We start from the raw sequence: 15,261 nt of genomic DNA, 5'->3' as shown, positions 1-15,261 counted from the left end.
CCTCCTGCAGCAGAAGAAACTGCCGTTCTTCTGCCTTTCTGACTCTCCAAGTGCAGTGAATCCTCCCCTTCTTCTAAGTGTCCACAGTTTGTGGCACTCATCCTGTTTATTTAGCTCATTCTAGTTTTTGTTTTTATTAGAGTTGCTTGTAGACTTCCATGTCCTAGAAGCCTCTGAGCCCTAGGGGCTGGGAACTGGGTCTTTTTTCCTCCCTGTTTATCCATTGCACCTGGCATAATACTTGGGAGGTAAAGCTGGAGCATAATGCAAGCCCAGTAAATATATTTATTTCTGTAGTGCTTCAGTGAACTAATGATATTTTATAATTTATTTGCTCTATCTTAAGTTCTTTGGAAGAAAAGAAGGGAGGTAGTATGGCATACGTGTCATTATAAGTCAGTGAGATGCTAAGAGTGGGGTTTGACTTTTGCATTAAGGGGAGAAAGGAGGGAGGGACACACACACAGAGAGAGATGCTTATATTTATCTTTAGAGCCAACTTTTAATAGGGAAGCACGCAACTCTATGAGTCTATATTAAATTCTCTAGAATATATCCTGTATCTCCTTGACATTTAAGTCAAAATATCATATATTTATCTTGTAGCTAAGTTATTGCCTGTTTACTGTAGGGATATTACCTGTTATATTTAGTTTCAGTAATGTGAGAGATGTCAACACTCAAGCTATTCATAAAAATAATAATTAAAATATAAAATGCAGAATTTGTTTTGTTTAGGGTTACATCTGTTTCTTGGTAATGGTTGAGTTTTAGATGGGAGAAATGTTTCGGTTGATTTTCCTTATATAAGATGAAATACTCTCCAGTTGAGCATCTTCAGGAAACCTGGAAGCCAGCTTGGTTTCCATTGACCAAATATGGCACACACTGACCCTCACAATAAATAATAGCTGTTGTGTATTGTAGCCCATTGAATAAAATAATTATCTCTGAGGCTATACTGATAGAGACTGATAGAAACAAATAAATAGGTGAGGAAGGAAAGCTCTTCCTTATTATACGATGTCAACTAATAAAGAAGGTGAGAATGATGGAGCTAGAAGACCACCATTTTGCAACCATCGTAATGATTGGTCCTGGCAAGCATCATTAGTGAATACTAAAACACGTGGATGGTTGTTTGATTTGGAACAGGGTTTTCACATAATCTCATATATAGTATGTCTCCACAAATTATCAATGGAAAAGAGGGAAAATTGTAACTTTTCAGTGAAGAAATCACGTGGGCATCACCTTAAACAAAGACTCAAAGTTAGCATCACCCGAATTGGGCAAACCGTTACTGGGTGTCTCCTGATACGGTGCACTGGGAGGTACCACTTGCATAGTATTCCTGTTTCGGGAGCATGTACTCTACAAAATAACTGGGACGTGCTCTTAGAAAATATAAATGCCAAGAAAGACAAAGAAAGGCCAAGACACTGTTCCAGACAGGATAACTAAGTGCAGTACATGATCTTGAATTGGATTCTGGGCCAGGAAAATAATTGCTATAAAGGACTTCATTGACATGGTTGGTGACATACTTTTATGACAGTTATGCAAGAGAGTGTTCTTGTTCTTGAGAAATATATAACAGAACGTTTTAAGTGTGAAGTGGGGGGTGACATCTGTAGTCTGTATCTTCTCAAATGCATGTGAGGGAAGGAGGGAGGAAGAAGGGGAGTGAGCCGGAAAGAGAGGGGAGGAGGAGGGGAGAAAGAGAGACAGGAGTGGGGAGGAAGGGGAAAGGAGATGGGAAAGTGGGAGAAAGCGAATGAATGAGAGCGAGAATATACTGTAAAGGAAATGTGGTTGTTAAGTGTTGCTGGTTGGTAGATCTGGTAAAGGGTATAGCTATTCTTGCAATGTTTTGGGAAATCTAAAATTATTTCAGAATAAAATGCTAAACAAAAAACACATTACATAGACATGTTTGCAAATGCCATTTCTAATGGTTTGGGGCTGGTGGTAACTGAACTGTCTGAAGCATGAGGACAGGGGCTGTTCTGTTTCGTCCCTCACCATGCCCCCAGTGCAAAGCCCAGGGCCTGGCAAGAGTAGGCAGTTCACAAATATTTGTTTGATGGACACATGGATTGCAGGGCCTTATGATCTCTTGAGCTGTAGAATATGGATCTTGGCACAATTGCAAATGCCAGTTGTGAGTACCTATTTGATGATTTTTGAGGTTCCCTTGCAGCTAGTTACGGCCATATAACAGGTTAATGGTAGCCAGTGGGATGTCAGCAGCAGTCTTACAGGGAGGGTACCTGCTTCTCAGGCCCTTTCTTGCTCTTTTCTGGTGGGAATGTGAATGCAATGCTTGAAGGTTGAGGGGCCCTCGTAGACCATCTTGGGGGAGCTCTGTGCTCTGGATGGGGTACAGAGGATAGGCAGTTGGGACCTTGATGCCTGGGAGCTGCCACACTAGCCGTCAGCTGCTTACCCCAGAATTCATTTATATGAGAGAGTAATAAACATCTGTCTTCTTTAAACTACTGCTATTTTGCCATTTCTTTCATTTGCAGCTGAAGCCCAACCTACACGATACACCGTACTCTCTAAAAATCATCACTCTTGAATTTTTGTTCCTCTGTGCAGCTTTGTATTCAGTTTGTCACATATACACATCGACCGTGGCAATTCTCTGGCCTTCTCTTCTTCTTTTTCTTTCTGTTTTCCCAGGGTAGGAGTTTTCTTATTTTGATTGGGATTTTCTTTCTGTCCTTGAGTTGGTGGGTTAGAATCTGGGGCTTGGGGGACGTCACATGCTGAGGGCACCCTCCTTTCTCCCCTGTCATAACAAACCTTCTCCGTTTTGCAAATTGCTAAATTGGCCTGAGAAGATTGTGAGAACTGGCTTTCCTTTAGGAGATTTCTTGTTCTGACAGACCCAGCTGGGGACCGGATGTGCAAAGGTAAGCACTTGCGATAATCAGAAAATAGGAAATTTTAACTGTTTCCAGTTGCCAAAAACATTTTGCTTCAGTGGAAGGGTTCGGAGCAGGTTTTAAAAGTGCTCCTCCTGCCTGGTGAGTTTTGTTTAGCACAGCTTTGTACTTCTTGGAATCCACTCATGTTTTTACTTGTCCGGCGGCCGGGTCTTCCTTTGGAACTATTTATTGCCACGAAGGTTTGTGGTGCATCCAGCCCCACAGATAATAAATGGGTGTGGGTGCCCACAGCACAACATAAATAGAGGCGCTGACTTACAGCTTGTTTATTGTTAGACTGGTATGTAAGCAGCAGAGCTTTAACTCCCCAATTATGTGTGTGTCTGTTTCTGGGCTGTGGAACTCAGGAACTTGAAAATGGAATTTGTATGATGTTCAGTTATTTCCTTTAAAGGACTTCTTTTTTAGGTGTTATGTGAATGAAGATTGTATTGGTTTACGTAGTGCCCATGCTCCTCCTATTTCATGACCTGGAGGCTCTGCAGTACAAGGGTCATTCCTTCCAGTGGGCTCTACTGACTACTGGTGCTCTGGCTAATGTCAGTCTGAGAGATGCTTGAAGATTATATTTGGAATTGCTATGGGTGAGGTCCACAGCTCTTTAAACTCCAAATAGCCTCGGGCAGGAATCAGTGATGGCTATCATATGCAAATTTGATCGCATTCCTACAGAACAGAGAACAAATAACTTATTTGTCTGGAGTCACCTGATGAAGTCCCTGTCAGTTGGGTCTGCCAAACCAAACAACAAAGGAAACCCAGCAACCAGACAAACTGGAACCAAAATGTAGATGGTTGCATGAAATATTCCCTGGGCCCCAGTGAGCCTGGTGTGATGGGGATGGGGTGAGACTGGGAATCAGTATGTTTTCATGTGAGTTTCATGTAGGTTTCAGCCCCCATTACGCAGTCTCACTGCGACCTTGGGCAAGTCACATTAACTTCTGAGCCTCAGTTTTCTCATTCAGCAGAATGAGTCTGGTACTAGAGTTCTACATAGATGAAAAGGTGTTTTGTAAACTGGGAAATAGACTCAAGTATTATTTAGCAGTGAGCTAATTAAAAGTGGTATTGCCTTCCCCCTATGAGCTGCAATGCTGATTTTCCTGGTAGGGAGCCCTGCAGTTTCATGATCTAAGTAATCGTTAAGAATTTGTCAGAATATTTGTATGATCTGCAAAAATAGACTCTGGTTAGAATGAGTAACATTTCCATACTTTAAGGATTACTACTGTTAGTGAAAAGTTTTGAGAGTAATTAGGCAAAGCAAAATTGCCTTTCTCCCTTGTCCATGAGCGTCTGTGGACACCTGTGGCGTTTACTAGGAAGCTTGGGGTGTTGCAAGAAGCATCATTTTCATCTTGGCCCTGCTTGGGATAGAGGGGCATGTATCCAAAGGAGAAGCTTTATGAAGTCGTGTGTTCCAAGCTGAATTCAGAGGAAAAGCAGTGCTAGAGACTTAGTCATGCAGAAGAGTTTCAGACTGCAGGTGGGTTTTTGAGAGTGTTGTCAAGGAAGAGATGCAAATGCCATAATTAGTTTGGACAGCTCTTTTAAGTGTAAAGAAAAACATGTCTACTGGCAGAGATGGAATTTGTTACACGACAGATCTATATGTGGGATTTTGATCTTAGACAATTGAAAAACAAGTAACATTCTGTTTATAGTATCTGAAGCTTCTGGTAATGGAGTTTTGAGGTTCTCCAGGATGGTTTCCCTGCCTCCGTAAGCACCAAAGTGTCTAGTGCCATGGCAGATTCATACCTAACATTGCCAGAAACAAAACACAGATTGGGGAGGATTTTGTAGGAAGCCTCTGATGGGAATTTAGAGAACAAAATCTGGGAAATGAGGTTCTTAAGAGGAAGTTGAGAAGGAAGATGATGTAGTTTCACTTTGAAAAGAGTAGAGAATTGCTTTTGCTGAATAGAAAAAGTGTTAAGATTACAGGGATTGAAAAAAATATTTTGTATTTGTAATAAAGCATTATTTGGGCAACTAAATACAGATCAATGGGAGAGAAGATAATTGGTCATTTTAGGAGAAGTTACATAATTTTGATGAGTTAAAATGAGGAAAAATTAAAGGTTTTTGTAGTGTTGAATCTTTTTTTTTTTTTTCTTTTTTTTTTAAGAAGTGGTCTGTGAGTCAGGATTTCAGGAAAGAGGGTCACAAATATTTGTTGGTGAAAACAGTCATATTTGGTAGCTTTGAGGGGATGCCCTACAGATAGACTTGATTCCGGTGCTAGTTTTCACAGCTGGTTGCAATTGTTTGGATGACAATAAGAATCAGGGATCCTGGGTTCTGTATTTGAAAAAAAAATGATGCTTAAAAGTTTGGGGAAAAAAGTTTGGAAATTTGGATTGTGGTGAATGTTTGACAAGAATCCCTGATTTCGCTGCCTTAAACTGGGATCCCACGTCTCACTAATCTGGTGGTTAAATAAGGTTGCACTAATTTTCTGTTGAAAACTAGAAGGTAACATATTTTGTTTACACAATGCTAGTTTTTGCTTTATTCTTATGTTTATATTAGAAATGAGTAATTTAGTCTCAGAGAAAATACACGTGGGGCTTTCTGCCAAGACCCAATGCCAAATGTGAGTTTTGTGATTAAAGTATCCAATATTAATCTTTGCTCGACAAAACCAAATGAAGTTCTTAAAAATTTTATATGATCTGAAAAGAAAGCATTATAACTAAAATGTAAGATCTAGGAAGAGTTGAGAGTTGCTAAATTGGGCTATGACCAGTACAGATGTGACCTTCATCTTGTAAAACGAAAAGATTTTCAGTTCTCTTGGTATTAGAGGAATGCAGATAAAGGTGACTGTAATTATGATTCATACTGAGTCTCCTTGTTTGATTGTTGTCCTTGGGGCTGAGATTTGCACTGAGGCCAATATTTTGCTCCATTCTTGTTTTTTGTTTCTGGGCTTTAATATGCAAATACTGCATATCTGTAGAATGTTAGCCACAGAAATGTAAAGATGATATTCATTTATAAATTCAGTAAATGTTTATTGAATACCTCCTGTGAGCCAGATACTATGCTGGGCATTGTCTTTGTCTTCTGGGAGCTCACAGTCTTGAGATCACAATAGACATATGAACATGTAATTATGGTACTGTAATCCAACAGAGAGGGGCAATTGTGAACCCTGTCCTAGATGGAAACCCTTCACGGAGGAGGAGATGTAAGCTATTTGAGGATAAATAGGCATTGGTTAGGTAGAGAGATTTACCCTAGGGATAAGTAAGAGCATGGGCAGAGCTGGGAACTTGGGCTTGTCCAGACAAGACTGAGCACACCACGTGAGGCTGGAAAGTAAGGGGGGGACTGGGGTGAAGGAATGTAGAAGCCAATCTGTAACGAGGCATGATTGGGAAGGAAGGGTCTCATATGGGCACTTTCTGAGCATGGACTCCATCTTTTAGGCATTGGGAACCCCCTGGCAGCTTATGGGAGGCAAAGGTGAAAATGTATTGGTTTTAGGAATATTATTCTGGCAGTGACATGGAAGATGAATTAAAAGCAGGGAAATGAGGAGGCTGTTAGAAATGGTGCAGGAAAAAGGGGATGAAGGTATCATGCAAAATAGTGACTGCTGGGGGTCAGGGGGTAGCAGAGGTATGAGTGACAGGTATGCAGCAGAATGGATTGACAGTAAGGTAGGGAGGAGAGAGAATGCGAAGGATGATATTGAGGTTTCCGGTCCAGGCAGCTGAATGGAACATCATGCTACATATGGAGGCTGCTGGGATCTGTAACTGAAGGGGCATATTTCAGGTGGCAGTGGGATATGGTGGGGGCAGAATCACGAATTGTCCTTTCAGACCTGTAACTATTTTAGCTTGTGGGCATGCAGTTCTAGTTGTTATGTGGAGTACGTGAGTCACAGCAAGTGGTGTGAGTTTTGATTTTAGCTGGCCTCTAATTAGGCAGAACAGGAAAACTATATTTTAGTTGTTGGATTAAGTTTTTTTTCTACCTCCTGATCTAAAGGCAAAGATCTCTGCCTTTAAAAATAACTATTTACTGAACAATAACTCCGTATCTGCTCTTGTGCTTGAGAGGTACTTGTTGTTGCAGATATTTTACGGGGAAGGAAACAGATGCTTATAGAGGACAAGTTTGCCAAAAGTGATAAAGATGGAATCAAATCAGGTCTGCATTATATAGAAGCATATTCTTGTATTTGATTCTTGAAAAATGATAACTCTTATGGAAAAATTATTGAAAAAAGATTCCATTTTAACTGCAGCAGATACATCATAAGGTATTTTGGTTCTTATTTGGACATTTAGGCCAGTTATTAAAACTTTTCTGCCCATCTGCAAATTTTGTATTACTTAAAAGCTCACCGATGCCTCAGAATAAATATAGTTTGAGTATTTTTTGGAATTATATTGGAAGAACATCTTGAAAACCTGTGCTCACGTTGGCAATGATTTTCCTTCTATTTTATTTGTGCAAAACTCAGATTTTCTGTGCTTAGGTAAATAGCATTTCATAGTCTTTATTTCTGGGTAAAATAATTTTTTTCCTTCAACTGAGGGCAAATCTGAACTAGACTCCCTCCTACCAAAGAATAAAAACCAAACTTCCACATGTTCAAGGTGATTAGTCCATAGCTCACCAGCTTTTTAAAGCAAGAAATCAACATTCCTGTTAACCATAGAATGACAGAAGAATCCAGATTCCTAAACTGTATCATCTAACATGTTCAGTGTAAAAGAAAAAATCTGGCAGGAAAATGTAATACATAGCCAAGAGAAGAAGGAGTCAATAAAAATAGACCCCAAGAAGACATAGATGTTGGAATAGTAGGAAAAGACTTTAAAGAAGCTACTATAAATATGTTTAAAGAATGAAAATTTTTGTTATAAGGAGTGAACAGTAGAGAATCTCCATAAGGAAATGGAGACCATACAAAAGAACCAAGTGGAAACTCTAGAATGGAACAATAAAATATCTACAATAGAAAATTTTGCTCTATGGACTTAATCATGGATTGAAGAAGGAAGAGGAAAAGGTCAGTGAACTTGAAAACAGATCAGTAGGTATCAATCCATTTGAAGAACATGGAAGAAAAAAGGAAAAGACTGAAAAAGCTTAACAGAACCTCAGCAACTTGTGATACACATCAAGCAGTACAGGATACGCATGTAATTGCAGTCCCAAGAAGAGAAAAAAGAGACTGGGGCAGAAAAAAATTCAACAAATCATGTTTAAAAATTTCCCAAATTTAGTGAAAAATATTAAAAAAAATTTTTTTTTTTTTTTGGAGAGGGAGAGTGGGGGTGGGGGTGGGGGGACAGAGGGTTAGAGGGAGAGGGAGAGACAGACTCTTAAGCAGGCTCCATGTCCAGTGCAGAGCCCAACACTGGGCTGGATCCCATGACCCTGAGCTCATGACCTGAGTTGAAATCAAGAGTCAAATGCTTAATTGACTGAACCACCCAGGTCCCCTTGAAAAATATCAATTTACAGTTCCAAGAAACTTAGCAAATCCTAGGTAGGAGAAACCCAGAGTAAAGTACACTTAGGCAAATCATAGTCAAAGTACTGATAATTAAAATCATGAGAATTATCGTGAAAATGACTAGAGAAAAGCAATTCGTTACATAAAGGGAACTGTGCTCTGAATGATCACTGACTTTTCATCAGAAATAATGGAGAGAAAGACACTATGGCAATGATTTCTTTCAAGTAGTGAAAGAAAAGAATACTCTGTCAACCCAAAACTTTATATCTGGGGGAGATATACCATGAATATGAAAACAGGATTTTCTGCTTATGAGTAATTTGCTTACCTCTGAGCTGAACCAAGTGAAACAGATCTGTACTTTACAGATTTTAATTGATTTTACTTTAGTAAATCGAGAAGTTCTCTGAGAAAGATACCACATTCATCAATTTCCAAGCTTTCTTCTTTAATACCATAAATCATTTCTTCACAGGATGTCTTAGGGGATTAGCTTTATTTGTAAGATGCTTCTGGAAATATGAAACTTCAGGAATGGAAAATGACATTACTTATTGTTCATTTTTATGTTCAGGGTATCTTTGGGATATAGTGATTTGGGGAAATTATTGGCAGTGTATCTATATCTGTAACAATGAAAATGTGAAGTCTTACCTACCTTGAATTTTCTTCCTTCTAATAACACATTTTTAGGTTGAATGGCTTTGGGTGGTTGCCAGGTGAAATACTGTCCAGCAGGGCTAAATTGTCCAATGTTGCCTCTTTAGACCCTTTTAAGTCTAGATGAAAATAGGGCTCCCACCTAGAGTTCTCAGTGCATATTTTAGGAGCATAATAGTACCAGGAATATAGGTTGAGTTGGATTGCAGTGAAATTACTACCCTTTGTATCTCTGTCTTATGAGTACTTACCTGTGCTCTTATGTGCAGTTTAATCATGAAATTTTGTAAATTAATGCTACAGTAAATGCAATTTGTATAAAGGTAGTCAGAACTACATTATAAATGATGTGAGCCATCTAGCTCAAATGAAGTTTCAACTTCTTAAAATAATTCATTGAAGGATCAAGTGGCTTAGGTTTCATTGCTACTGAGCAACATGACCTTCTCTTTGAATATATTTGCAAAGGGAGCTTAAGTGATCATGATTCACAAGGTTTGTTTTGAATTTGTTGCTTGTCCTCCTCTCTTATTTCTCAGTCTGGTTCTAGGAGTCTAACATATTTCCTTTCCATGGCTGACTTTGAACCCTCCCCATGGACCACACTAAGGCTCTCCCACTGCGTTAGCACTGGTTGACAGATGACTGATTGTGCTTGTCTTCTTGCTTGTGGCAGTTAAGGAGATGATGCAGATTCGTCTCCCTTTCTCTGTCTTGTTTCCTCCAGAAATTTGTCGGTCTCAGTCTCTTTTCCCTCTAAGTCAAAGATGCCTAACTATAGAAGAAACTTCTAGAGCAGAAATTCTCTAACTGGTGATCCCCAGACCTTCAGCACCAATCACTTGGAAACTTGGTAGAAATGCAAGGTATTGGGTCCTCCCATGGATGTCCTGAATCTGACACCCCAGAAGCAGGGCCCAGCAATCCATGTTTTCACAAGCTCTCCCAGCGTTACTGAGTCTTGCTGAAATTTGGGAACCACTGATCTACATTAAGGAAACATTTTTGAATAGTTTTTCTGTCCTGCTGGTTATTCAACAACAAAAGTAAAAAGCAGAACCCAAGAGTTCTTGGTGCTGGTAGTGTGGGCTGTTGGATGAGTTCCTTTCAAGCCAGATGAAATACTTTCAATAATACCAATAACAATAATTAGTAATAATAAAGAAATAATAGAAACTAATATTTATAGTGCATTTTCCATGGGCCAAGCCCTTTGCCTGCCTTATCTCCACTAATGATTACCATATTCCTGAGGTCAGTACTGATGTGATTGCTGTTTTACAGCGAAGAAACAGGTTTAAGGAAGAAGTTGGCCAAGGCTGAGGTATTCAGTAGGACAGCCAGGATTATGATGCTGGTCAGACTAGCACAACAATGTCATGACCCACTTGGTAATGCTATCTGAGACTTTGGGCAGTGCCTCTCTCTTCCTGTCCCAGCCTGTATCTCCTGGGGAGGCTGGAGACCTATTTGTAAATGCAAGAAGTGGAGCCAAAGTTCATGTCATTACAGATAAGCTCATGTCTTACTTACTTAGTTGTGATTTGCCCCGCTCTCCCAAATTAATATCCAGAGCTACTTTGATCAAGTCCAGTGGTTGTGGCACACACATTCTTTATAGCCTGTTTTCTTTCAAAAGTTGATCTCATTCTGGAAGTAACCAATTCACTGACCTTTTATCTTTGGGTTCTGCTTTGTGGTTTTTGAAGCTTTCCAAGATCAACTGAGCAATGATGTGGTTTGGCATTTTAAACAGTTAATACAGTATCAAGCTGGATGATTTTGAAAGCAATTAATGCTTGAATGAAGTCCTTATCCTACTGAGTCATGTTCTCCCTTAAAAAAAAAAAAAAAAAAACTTTATTGGATGATTAGAGGCAGCCTTTCAAATTCCATTCCTGGTAATTGAGGGATTTATTTTACCTCCAAGATAGTTTTGTTTTCTTGACCAACAAGGAAATAGAATGTTTTAAAGAAGTAAAACCATATTAAATGGAGAGAAAAGGGCTCTCCAAATTGAAATTTAATATCATCGTTTTTTAACATGAAAGCAAGAACTTAAATGAACCTTCAAAGTTACTAATTAATTTGACGCTAGCTCCACCCCTCCACCGTGTAGCTTCTATTTAGTAGAGGAGTCTAAAAGAAGGGCATTAATTAAAATTGGAATGATTAATTTTATTATGTGTAAGTCAGAATAAATTAATTCCAATGTCAGTATAAATTAACTCCAATGTTAATAATTTCATAGACCTCCTTTCCATGGTTTGCTTCAGTAATTGAGAGTTTATCAGACATTCCTAAGGATTCAGAAAAGCCTTTGTGTGGGGAGCAGTAAGGGTGAGGTGAAGGACATACAAGTGTATAGATACTTAAGAAATGTCACTTATACTTCAAATTCTTATTTATGTTAGGGTAGCCTTCAGTTTTTAAGCAAAATACTTAGGATGATAAAAGTTTCTCCTTTCTCTCCCACCGCATTTAGGTACATTTTCTCTTTTACTCTTAAACCACACACAGGTGGAAACAGCTGTGCCCTTGCCTGGGATTCAAAGACTGTTCTTTTTTTTTTTTTCTCTATTGCACAAAGTGGGTCCTTGCAAATTATTTCTACATATCCAATCAAAATTGTGTACTATTTAGAGAATAATGTTTGTTGGGGCAGTTTGGTATGGCAGTATTTTTAGAGGAAACTCTTAAATGAATAAAAATGGTAAGAGGAGCTATGCCTATAACATGTATTTACTGTTATTTTCTTTTCACCCAAGTCATTCAGAACTGTAGGGCTCCTTTTATGGGTTGACTACTCATCCTGCAAAACTGACAAATGTTGGTGACTGAATATTTTCTCTTAAATCCTTTAATGTACTCACAGAATGAGTAAACATTTGGAATTGGTTTCGATTATTGTTCTCTGGATGTAAAGAAGATTCCTTAGTTCCCACCTCCCACCAAGTTCTTCTGTTCATATTAACATTTTAGTATTGGGTGAGATTTTACAGTATTTCAAAAACCCGTACATTGTGATCTGTATCAGGGGTCAGCAATTTGTGTGTGTGTTTGCAAAGGGCAGGGCAGTATTTTAGGTGTTGTAGGATGTAGAGTTACTCTGCTGTAACTTTTTCCCGAGGTAGTGTGAAAACAAGCTATAGACCGTACATAAACAAATGGACGTGGTTGGGTTTCAATAAAACTTTATATATATAATAACAAATGGTGGATTAATTTGCTCAGAGCTGCCTATTTCTCTGTCCTCCCTAATTGTTCTTCATACATTTCAGCCTATTGGCCCATTCCTTCTACTGGAAGAGGAACATGTGCTTTCCTTCTTCCCCATCTTTGCTCAAGATGCTCCTTTACCCCAAATGCTGACTTATCTATTCATGGAGAATGCTGCTCCCAGGATGTGAATGTGACCTGACTGTAAGCCTCCACTTCTCACTGATAATCAAGGTTTATACTTTTGATCTGATGAGCTGCACTGGGCTTCTCCTTCCTTCTTTACTTTTCCAGGAAGATCCCTCCTGAAGTTCCACTGCTGACAGTAAAAGGTGACCTTCTCAGGTACAGGAGGCTGTTCCTCGAAGGGGAGAAGCAGCAGTGGGGCTCTTGGACACAGAGCTTGGGAGAGAACCATCTCCCTGAAGCTCCAGCTGACCACTCTATTTGCAAATGGCATCTCCCTGTCCCTCTGAATCCCCTAGATGTTTCTGGACCTACCTTCATGAGATGCCTCCTGCTTCTCCCTCTTCATCCTTTTGTTACTTGCTTTTCTCTGGGGTAAGTTTATGTTAGGGAGACCCCTGTGCTTAAAACATGGCCTCATTCTTATAAGTTTATACCTGAATTGACCCCTTCAGTGGCTGAACTCTAGGTACATGTTTTTTTTTGTTTTGTTTTTGTTTTTGTTTTTGTTTTAATTTTTAAAGCTGACACACATTGTTAATTTGTTCATAGAGTAAATTGTTTATAGCCTTGTTCAGGTCACCTGTGGGATGATAGGCTATCATCAGCTCTCAAGGAGTCTTGTTCCAAGGTCTTTTTCTCCAAAATATAAGGTTTGGTTTTCCACTCCATTGAAGAACAAACTTTGTGACAGACTCCTTCTTATGTGCAACCAAGCACGAGACACTTGTTCTCTTGCCCTCCGGATGCCTGGAAGCCCTCACATTGACTCTCTTTTCATGGAGACCCTTCTGGCTTGGGCTTCCTCACCTCAAACTGCAGTGGCTCTTAGCCCCTTTCCCTGAATGATTTTAATCTCTCCTTCCTTTGGCCCATCCATTTGAAGTCCCTCATAGGATCATAATGTCACTATCATGACCTCGTCCACTTAGGTACAGTGACAACACCGGTCAGTGATTGCAACAGTGGAGGAAAACCACAATGCCAGTGTTCCAGTGTCTATTTCATGGAATGAATACTCACAATAAAAAAGGGAAGTGTTTAAGAGTCAGGAAAAATCAGCAAAAATCAATGTTAAATTTCAAATGGGAAAAATATAAACACATTAGAAAATACCCATCTGGCTCCTGTTGGCTCTTGCATCCTTCTCTCCTGCCATGTCTCCCTGGAAGCTGTGGACTTCTGATGGACCAGTCCGAGGACCTCAGGACTTCCTGCAGTTTTGCTGTCCTGAGTGTAACTTTCAGAACCACAACCTTTGGGCAGCTCCTCTGCCCTGCCTGCTGCTTCCAGTAGGGTAGTGGCAGTTGTGATTGATCTCTCCTCCTAAATTCAGTCTTACTTTTGCTTTTCTTCAGCAGAGAGACTCACTGCTTCTGGGGGCTCCTCTTGCTACTGGCATCAGCCTCTTGATGATGAAGGGTTGGGAGTGGAGACTGCACCGGTCAGAGCTGAAGATGCTTAGGGGGAGGGAAGTTAAAAGCCTGGGGTCTCAGGAGGAGGAGGAAGGAAGCTGTTGGTCAGAGCATGAAATAACAGTATCATAACTGGCATTTCAGTCCTTAAAATAAAGCATGGGTGACCAGGATGCAGAAAACTGAGCTTGTGATCTCTTACATAAAAATAAGTTAATATTTATTAAGGCTTGTTAGGTGTCAGACACTGTGCCAGGTACTTGAAATAACCAATCTGTTGTAATGATAATGGCTTTTCAAAATAGGTCCTTGTTTGACAATAACATGGCCATCAGAAATTTCTAGGCTTGTTTGCTTGCTTGGTCCTGCTAGTTTGCTCTTCAGTAAGAGGTGAGTGCATACGTGTAGAAGGCTGAATGCCGCCCTCCTCCCCAAATGGCCACAGCCTAATACCCAAAACTTGAATGTGTTATATGTTAGTTTCCTTCTGCTGTAATAAAGTAGCTCACATTTAGTGACTTGAAACAACACAGAGTTATATCTTACTGTTCTGGAGATCAGAAGTCTCAAGTGGGTCTCTCTGGACTTAAATTAAGATGTTCATAGGGTTGACCTTGACCTCCTTCCCAAGCTCAAGGGGAGAATGTTTCCTTGTGTTTTCCAATTCTAGAGATTTCCTGAAATCCAGGGTTCATGGCTCCTTTCTACCTTCAAAGCTGGTCAGGTCTTTCTTCTTTCTCCCACTGCATCACTGACGCTGACTCTTCCTCTTTCCTTCACTGAATACCCTTGCAATGACGTTGAGCCCATCTGGATAATCCAGGACAATTTATCTATCTTAAAGTCAGCCGATAAGCAGTATTAACTCCCCCCTGCATTGTAACGTAACATAAGACTTAGCCCTCGGTGTTATATGCTCCTTGAGAGTAAAGACGTCTTTCTGGATTTCCCAATACAGGGTGTCATAGTTAATACTCAATGAATGTTTGCTAGATGACTAACTAAAAGTGATCTGTAAAAATAAATGAGGCATATGCTTGGTGGGAGAGGTTTCCCCATTGTGTAGTAATCATCAAAAATCTAGCATACTGGGTACTTTTGGTCACCAACTTTTACGTCTTCCATTTCTTTTTTTTTTTTTAAGATTTTATTTATTTATTTATGAGAGACACAGAGGCAGAGACATAGGTAGAGGGAGAAGCAGGTTCCCCATAGGGAGCCTGATGCAGGGCTCGATCCCAGGATCCTGGGATCATGCCCTGACCTGAAGGCAGATGCTCAACCACAGAGCCACCTAGGTACTCCTCTCTCTTTCTTTTCTTTTCTTTTCTTT

General features: G+C 39.8%; 1 protein-coding gene across 4 annotated transcripts in view; it reads left to right on the top strand.

The window, feature by feature from the left end:
• PID1 (phosphotyrosine interaction domain containing 1) overlaps window positions 1-15,261 on the top strand; it is a 225,554-nt gene that overhangs the window by 20,715 nt on the left and 189,578 nt on the right. The window contains exon 1 of one of the 4 annotated variants that reach the window (XM_077869104.1): window positions 2,800-2,921. The exons of the other annotated variants lie outside the window; for them this stretch is intronic. The gene's annotated coding sequence lies outside the window, so the exon portion shown is untranslated. Of the gene's footprint in view, window positions 1-2,799; window positions 2,922-15,261 lie in introns of those variants that run through there. 4 annotated transcript variants of the gene reach the window in all.

This window comes from Canis aureus, chromosome 24 (assembly GCF_053574225.1).
Source record: "Canis aureus isolate CA01 chromosome 24, VMU_Caureus_v.1.0, whole genome shotgun sequence".
Lineage (NCBI taxonomy): Eukaryota > Metazoa > Chordata > Mammalia > Carnivora > Canidae > Canis > Canis aureus.
This window is presented reverse-complemented; position numbering and strand designations above follow the sequence as displayed.